The sequence below is a fragment of the Sinocyclocheilus rhinocerous genome, unplaced genomic scaffold (assembly GCF_001515625.1).
Source record: "Sinocyclocheilus rhinocerous isolate Xijiao unplaced genomic scaffold, SAMN03320098_v1.1 scaffold1694, whole genome shotgun sequence".
Lineage (NCBI taxonomy): Eukaryota > Metazoa > Chordata > Actinopteri > Cypriniformes > Cyprinidae > Sinocyclocheilus > Sinocyclocheilus rhinocerous.
In genome coordinates, this window is record NW_015626863.1 from 1,249,538 (window position 1) to 1,258,691 (window position 9,154).

The window sequence follows — 9,154 nt, forward strand, 5'->3', positions numbered from 1 at the left end:
CATTCTCCCACTAACTGTGAAAGCCGTCAGCCATTATAGGCTGGTTTTAATGCACGCCCCGATTCATGCTGGGGATTTGTGGGTAAGATGAATGGCAAATTACTGTCTGAATGCATGTGTGTGTGTGTGTGTGTGTGTGTGTGTGTGTGTTCAAGCTGTTGTCCTACTTTCCAAGGAAAGTTTTCTCTTTTTTTTTCTTCCTTGTCTTTCCTTGTTTCCAGAGTATTTTTTTTTCTGTGGTCAACATGCGGCAAACTTTTCCCACATTCGCCTCTCCCAAATAAACGCGCATATAGGGAGAACCAGGGAGAGAGACGGATAAATGAATCTGATATGTGGGTTGAAGGTCGCTGCTAGTCGCTTCACTTGAATGATTGGTCACATAAGCCTGACTACTAAACTCACAAAAGCTCAATGTAACACTCATATAAGTCTGATTTTCTTTTCTTACTATGTGAAAAAACTATTCTAATGCCCTAAACATTTTTGATTTACATGTTATGAGTGTAATTTGTATCAGAATTACCATAATTCTGAGTTTCTGGGAAGCTACATATAGATATATAACTGGTTTTGCATATTTTATTAGGCTGTTTTATTTTAGCTGACAACATTTGGGTCATATTTTTTAGGTGTTATATAAATAAACTAAAATAAATAAATTACTATTAGTTGCTTAACATTTTTATGTTAATTAATGTAATGTTTACACATTTTACTATCGGCAGCAATGTCTTATATGTAGGCGTTTTGGTGCAATGAGTGTGAAAAAGTAAATGGCATAGAAACTGCGTGTTGTCTCGTAATTACGGTAATTCTGACACTACGTGAATGCTGCAGAGGTGTTATGAACCAGTATTTGTCATGATTATGTTTTGCAAATGCAGGCTTTATGACCTCACAGTCAAGTGAAGTATAATAGGATGTTCAACAGGTTGTCAGAGAAACCAGTCAGCGGTCAATAAGAACAAATCTGTTCACTAACTCAACTGCAATGTATTAATCAGCATCTTAGTGTGAAATCTGATACAGAAATGCTTTGATGAGAATTAATCCATGTAATTACTGCAACAATCGGTATCTTCCAAAACCTAGTGAGCCGCCTACCTAGACATACTTTCTTTTGACTTCTTTTGTATATGATTTTTAGACATTGAGCTTTGGAAAGGCACTATACAAATTAAATAAATATTTGTTTATTTGTTCATTTGTTTTATTATCTGTTTGTTTGGTTGGTTGGGTGGATGTTTAATACCAAAATGTATCAATATTTTTTTTTTTACTTTTGGCTTTGGAACAGCACTATAAATTAAAATATTTATTAATTTATTGCTTGTTTAATACCACAAAATGTCAGTATATTTTTTTACCTTGTGCTTTGAAAAGGCACTATATTATTTATTTATTTGTTTGTTTGTTTTTTTAGTTCCAAAATGTATTGATATATTTTTGACCTCGCTCTATCTATCTATCTATCTATCTATCTATCTATCTATCTAATGCATATTTTTTACAACAAGATTTATTAAATATATTTAAGATATGTGTTTAAATCTTAGACCTTGAGCTTTGAAAAAGCCCTATTAAATTAAATTAAATTAAATTAAATTAAATTAAATTAAATTAAATTAAATTAAATTAAATTAAATTAAATTAAATTAAATTAAATTAAATTAAATTAAATTAAATTAAATTAAATTAAATTAAATTAAATTAAACAATAATTATTATTTGTGTGCTTAGTGCGTCAAGTCATGAGCTTAGCAGTTCACTAGGTTTTGGAACAAAGGAAAGAATAATTTCAGTTCCCACTAACAATCCTTTTATAACATTTGTTGTGTTTATAAATCTGTTGAAATGCTTCACAAAGGCTGCCGTGGTTTCCTCGACAATCTCCTACAGTCTGGCAGAGAAAGACACTTCAGCTTCGGTCTGATTTGTTGTCTAGTCTTACTCTACACTGCCCTGCTTAACTACCACTGGTTAACTGAAACACTTCATCACAAATCTCAACTTCCAACTTCCAAAATATAAACTCAGTGGCAAAACAATCCAGGCAGTGTTTTCTTCAACCAGTGGGAATGTGTGGAGTATTTGTATCTGAAAAACACTTTTTATGTTGTGAATTTTTTTTTTTAGAAAACCGAATTTCGAATGACGAATTTCATAACTCTCATTTTCCTATTTTGTCCTGTCTTGTCCTGTGTGTGTGTGTCTTCTGTCCGTCTGTCTTTTACGGTTCTCTTCACCTTTAATTTCACATTTGTGTCACTTTATACTTACGTTTACATTTTTCATGTTTCCATTTGTTTTGTTCCTTTACCCATAATTCATTTTCTGTCTGCCACATCAAACCGAACATGTAACACCCAACCAATCGTCCATGCTGTTTAATCTAAAAACACGCATTTTAAAATGAATTTAACCTGTCACTAACGATTAAACTTGGCAAAACGATCTGCCAGCCACGGGTTACGAGAAATCTCGCAGCCTGAACAACATATCAGGAATGGCGGGGTCGTCCCTGCGTTTGACCCCCATCACCAGCACGCCCTATGACCCTTACGAGGCCCCGGGACCCCTCCGCCGCTGCCGCTCACCCATTCCCTCCATTTTGTAGCAGAAAAAGCAGAAAGAGTGACAGAACGACTCAGGAAAGGAGGAGAGAAAGGCAGGACAGCCTCATACTCACATTCATAGCAATAACAGTGACTGACTGTGTCAGTAGATACACTAAACGGAGCTGTTTGTGAGTGACCACAGGTCAGGTTAGTTACGAACTGGACTTGGCAGGTTAACCAGGTCAACAACTGTACGTACGTTTATGAACGGAAGGAAGTGCTTTGTTTCTTCCCCATGCTTTCTGGGTCAGACAACATGTTAAAAATATGATTTTGGTGCTCAAGGCAAATAGATTAATGCATTTTCATTTCAAATACGCTCACTGTCCTTATTTTGTGTTCAAAAACCTTCCTTTCCCTTTAAACTCTGAATTAAGAATCTCCAGAAATCTGTAATGCAAGAATAATGTACATATGCAATCATTACTCTGCAAATAGAAACATTTATATGGTTAAAAAATTAAGTCTATCCACACATACCTGTATGCTTTGTATTTGTCATTGGACTGAAATCATTTAGGTTAATTGCAAACCTATTGAATCAAAACTGGATGGGTGAACCATAAATGGATAATTTGAACTTTGATAATACAGTCTCCATGAACATTTAATCATTTTATTTTATTTTGCACATCGTGTTTGTTTAATCATTGCATATTGTCTTTTGGTCATTATAACATGTTGCCAAATTTCGCCCACCTCTAAGCAAAGACTTCCAATCTAAAAACTATATATGAGGAGCAAAAAAAAAGTTCATTTGATGGAATTATTTTCTTTTGTTTGCCATTGTACACTGTGTTTGTGATGTGTTAGTGTTAGATTTTAAGATGATTCTCCGAAAAAAAACAAACTCATCATTCACCCACATATATATATATAAATGTGCAATATTCCATAATAATTCATAATGCTGCAAACATACGCACATGTGGTGTTATAAATGTATGTGCAAGAGAATTAAATGTAATGAAAAGGTTGAAAGAATGGAAGATGATGAAGAGGATGTGATGATTTTTAAGAGCATTTCCTGTTTGTCTTGTCAATGTTAGTATCCTGCTGTTGTTTTTTATTATATTTTGAAAGTTTTTCAAAGACAAATTGTTTTTGTTTTCAAAAACATTACACAACAGTTTACACGACATTACAAGTGTTACTGTGTTTCTTTTTGGATAAATAGAAATAGACAAAAATATATATGTATTCAGGTCGATGTGACCGAGTGCTTCCAGAATCATTAACAAAAGAGGTGACACTAAGTAAATAAGCCATTTCTGAGAAAATACTTCCCTGAAATAGCAAAAAAAGAAAATAACATGTTGCAATAATTGCAAAGTTGTAGTTTATAGGGAACTGTATGTTATGTAGTTCTTAATCATTAAATGTGATTTAGTTTCCCAATGGAGAACAACCCACTGCTGAGACAGTAAATATATCAGTAAGGAGCTATTTTGTTTTAAACATGGCTCCTCTATCATGCAAACCTGGATCCTACAATGTACCCGGCGTTGTGCAAGATTCAATCCTCCAAAGCGATTCCATTTTACAATTCAGGATTGGTGCAGTTTCTATGATAAACAAAGTTTGGCAAGTTGGAATGACCCAGTTAAGAAAAAAGCAATTACATTATATTTTAAAAAGTATATAAAGTTAATAAAATATACACTGCCATTTAAAAGTTTTTTTTTTTTTAAGAAATTAATACTTTTATTAAGCAAGGATGCATTAAATTGATCAAAAGTGACAGTAATGACATTTATAATGTTACCACATTTTTCTATTTCAAATAAATGCTGTTCTTTTGAACTTTCTATTCATCAAAGTATCCTAAAAATAAAAGTTGTATCACCGTTTCCCAAAAAATACTTTTGAATGGTAGTATATATCAGTAGTACAGTAAATCTTAAATTTTAAAGTCTGAATATTCAGAACCGATAATTATGTAAAAAAAATAAAAAATTAGGTGCCAGAACAGCAAGAAACAGCATTATATTGATGTAAAATCCAAACCAACTACATAAAACATATTTTAATATACTACAATATTCACATTACTGTACATGCATCTGCGGTGGGATCGGGTCTTGCACGACACCGGCACCAATCCTTGTTAAAATGACTGTATTTTAACAAACATGTAGCGGGACGCCGGGCCTCCTCATACACTGTGAAACCAGAAACGTTCTGCCACTAAAACTGATTAGTCTCCATTAGTTATGGATCTCTAGTGATTAGTTAGTTGAGAAGATTCGTTCTCTAGATAAAAAAAATATTGTCTTTCCTCCATTTGTGAGTCGATGTTAAAGTTAATATTGTGCTGTTCTTGTAGTATGCAGATGTTTAAAATGTTAAAAAAGGAACTGATTTTCTTTTTTTCTTGTGTATTTCATGTAGCTGTGCCCTATACAACACTGTCAGGTCACTGAAACACATCGAACATGTTTATATTAAAAAAGCAAGAGCCCTCTATGAGGATAATTTAGACTACAGTGTTGTTGTAGAGACTCATACACCGCTAGCTAGATTTAACTAGCTTCACCTGTTAATGCAAAGCTTCTAGGCCGACATGATCTGTACAAATCTGTATCTACACGAGTGAATGCCCATTAAACTCATCTCTGCCTTTCTCTTTATGTATGCTGGTTGTTCTTTAAAGATTGTATGTGTTATGTTGACATTTACTGTATGTAAATGAGTGTTTGTTTATGTGTGCGTGTGTGCATTTTGAATTTGTGTTTGCACATTAACTGAAAACTATAATTGAAATGCACTCATTCACCCAGATAACATTCAAATGCTGATGTATATGTGTGAAAACAGCACAATGCATTATGTAAATGACAGATTTATTGCGTCTCACTTAAAATGTACAAAACATAGATATTGTTAATGGTTCAGGCATAATTTCAATGTTCAGCTGTTTCATTTTCTCATATATTGACTCCACCTGACAATAATTGATTGCGCTTACATTATTATAGTTGAATGAATTATCTGTGAACTGAATTCTTACAGTACATGCTTAACTTTTACCAGCCATCCACAGGTAAACCTTCCCCAGCTTTCTACTGTTCTCAGTTTTAATCAATAAGTTTCCTTTATCAATAATAATGTAGTAGCTTATTATATTTTAAATTGATCTAGAATGTATCTGGGGTGGACTATTCCATTCCTGTTAGATCTAGAAAGTTAATTGGCCATATTTAGCGGTAATATGCAAGTGTGATGATCTCCAGTGTCTTCAGATTTCAGGTTAAACCCTGTGTTATCATTAACTGTAATCCGCACATGTGTGTTTTCTCCGGGACTGGACTTTTTCACCCCTGAGAAGATACATTGCACAGCCGGTGTTCAGTGCATGCAACTTCATCTTGAGATCTGTGTGTGTGTAGAAGAGTTTTAACTGTGTTCGTCTCAAATTCTTTTTTTTCCCGGTTTTTCGGTAGCTTTGTATTTGTGTGATTTTCTTAAAAGCATTTCTACATCTTAAAGGAATAGTTCACCCAAGAATGAAAATTTGCTGACAGTTTATACTCACCCTCAGGCCATTCAGGATGTAGATGTAGTTTGTTTCTTCATGGGAACAGATTTGGAGAAATGTAGCATTACGTCACTTGCTCACCAATGGATGCTCTGCAGTGAATGGGTGCCGTCAGAATGAGAGTCCAAACAGCTGATAAAAACATCATAATAATCCACAAGCAAAAAAGTCCATCCCCTGTTGTCCCCTCACATCAAAATCCACCCACATATTTGTTTAGGATTGTTTTGGCTTTTAAACGTTGCTTGATCTGTGCATATTTCTCACCTGATTCAGATGAGATAACTTTTTCACTGGAAAAAGCAATATTATGTATAGAGGACTCATATTTTAGTTGGAAGCAACTGTCTAAAGTTAAAACATCTTAATGATGGATTTGTTTCTTACAAACGCAACTTTTCACTTCAGACGTTAATTGATGGACTGGAGTGGTGTGGATTATTGTGATGTTTTTATCAGCTGTTTGGACTCTCATTCTGACGGCACCCATTCACTGCAGAGGATCCATTGGTGAACAAGTAATGATGAATAAACAAGCTTATCTACGTCTTGGATGGCCTGAAGGTCGGTAAATTTTCAGTACATTTTTGGGAGAACTATTCCTTTTCATTTTTCTGTGATTTTTCTTTTAAACGCATTGCTTAATTAATGTTCATTTCTAACAAAATCATTATATCTCTGTTTTTGTCCACAGTGTTAAGTTTCTAGCATTTGGCAGTTCTATTAAGGAGACACGGTTAGTCGCTGAATCCTGAAAATTTTGCCGATGGCGCCGTACCATCCACACGGGACATGTGAGGAATGTCGGAGTGGCAAGACTGGAAACAAAAAAAAGGAAACTGGAATTTTCCGAGGCCGGATCTTCACACGGTAACCAAAGCAACCTCACCGAAATTCCGGATCACTCCTCTTTCTACAGACTGACTGACTTTACAGCAACAAAACTGAACATTGCACTGACACCTGAAAGAGAAAAAAAGACTCTTGAAGGAGCGAACGGAAAACATTCCAATGTTTTAAGAACAAAACACCAGGCGTTTTGACTGCCGCACTCACCTGGGCCCTGAGTTTCTGTATATTAATCTATATGTAAGAATGAAGGACCAAGTTAGAATAATTATGTAGCATTTCTGCTAAGACCCTGTAGCATTTCTTGGCTGGGAGAACTCTCCGACAGACTTTTAACAGACTGATATTTCATTGACAGTTTGCACAGAATGACTAAAAATGGTTTAGTCATGCACAATTTTTCTTGTTTTTTCCCCCCACTCAGCATATTAGCAGCAAAAGATGTTGTTTGTGCATTGCCGTGTGGTAGTTCCCACTCCCTGTCCGAGTCTTATTAGAGTAGCTTGTCTTTGTGAATGAATCTAGAGCACTGAAAAGTGAAACGCAGCACTCTGCTTTGGTAACAGACGTACGTTGCTATTCCCAAACAGTCTTCCAGTTTTTTCCCCCGAGCGTTCGGGGGAGGCAACTTTGAAAACAGTCCTGACAGACCAAAGCCCAACTGTGACCAAATAATGTACGAAAGCTAAAATGGCACAAAATAACTTAAGACGTTCCCTGTCAGATCTGAACTTTTCGTCCCTTTAAATATGAACGGATTGGCTGTTCTGCCAGGGGTGCTGTTTGTAATTCCCAAAAATACCCTTAAATTGAGGACTTTTCCCTGGGGAGGTCTCTCTCGTTCCTGATTACAGAGGTTTATTTTGTGATTTATTTAGTTGAGCTGATGCTGCCATTGATTATATACATGCACATGCGAGTGCTCGGACCAATAACAAACGGAAGTTTGTTTTTTCTTCATGGAAAGAGGGTTATATATAAAGGTCAGGGAAATGCAGTGACATTCTTAAAGTCTCCCTTTCTTAAAATCATCTATGTCTAAAACTGCCTTTTCAGAGTTTCCCTCCATCCCTGTCTTGTATTCTGTCCTATTGGCTTGACTTCTTAACTAATCAGAGGGAACGCAGGAGGTCACGCCAAATGAATCAAGAAGAATAAATGTACAAAAAAAGAACAAATTTATATTTTGATAAGTAGTTGCAAAAACATCTCCATGGTTCACGAGGAACGCGACTGTAAAAACATAACACTGACCACCCTACGAACAGCCGCTGAAGGAGGAAAGAAAATATATTATCGCGCTCTTTTGGAGGGAGGGTGCAAAAACAGACGAGATTGTTTCCTCATAGACTGAACTGTGAGAAAATGGATGTCAAACTATATGAAAAAAAAAAAACAATGAAAAAAAATAATACTACTTGGAGAGAAAAAATATCAAAAAATGCATTTTTGTAACTTTGTTTACCAGCATGAGAACTTTGCATGACTGTATTTTCTGCTAGCCCTTAGATGAAGTGGGGAGGGCTAAAATAATAATTAAAAAAAGATATTAATAAAGATGTTAATAAAAATAAATATATAAATAAATAAAAAACATGATATGCAATGGATATTTAAGAAAAATATGTTGAAAAGAGCTATATTTTGTTTTGAAATAGGAAAAAAAATGTGAATATATTCTGACTGCGAGTTACACACTGAACTGTTTTATTAGTTTAAGATTTTTAAAAAAATCCCAATGCCACCAAAAGCTATTCTGCTACGTACTGCCCCATGTTACATTCTCGTTCGGTTTCATTTCTTCCATCGAAACGCCGCCTGGACTGTACATTTTGGTTGCGTAACTCTTTCTGTTTGCCGAAGGAGTCGTCTATCCCGTCTCTTATTGTAGAACTGAAGTGTTCGGCTAATGTTTGTTTGCGTACAACATTAGTTCCCTCTGTAGCCATGATAACAACTGTGCTGATGCTAGAATCCTCTGTAAGCGGGATATGGCGGCTTTTCCCACATGCCTCGGGGCTGATAAGCGTTTCATTCTCACTTTGAGTTCAACTGCTCTCATTGGCAATAATATGAATGATAATCCAGAGAGATCTGCTCGATGGAGATTGTAGCAAGGCAAAGTGGAGACTCGTATCAGTCTCAG

The 9,154-nt window shown here is 35.3% G+C and overlaps 1 pseudogene; it reads left to right on the top strand.

The window, feature by feature from the left end:
- LOC107718127 (potassium voltage-gated channel subfamily C member 1-like) overlaps nucleotides 1–2,665 on the top strand; it is a 60,119-nt pseudogene extending 57,454 nt beyond the window's left edge.
- The last annotated feature ends 6,489 nt before the right edge of the window (nucleotides 2,666–9,154 follow it).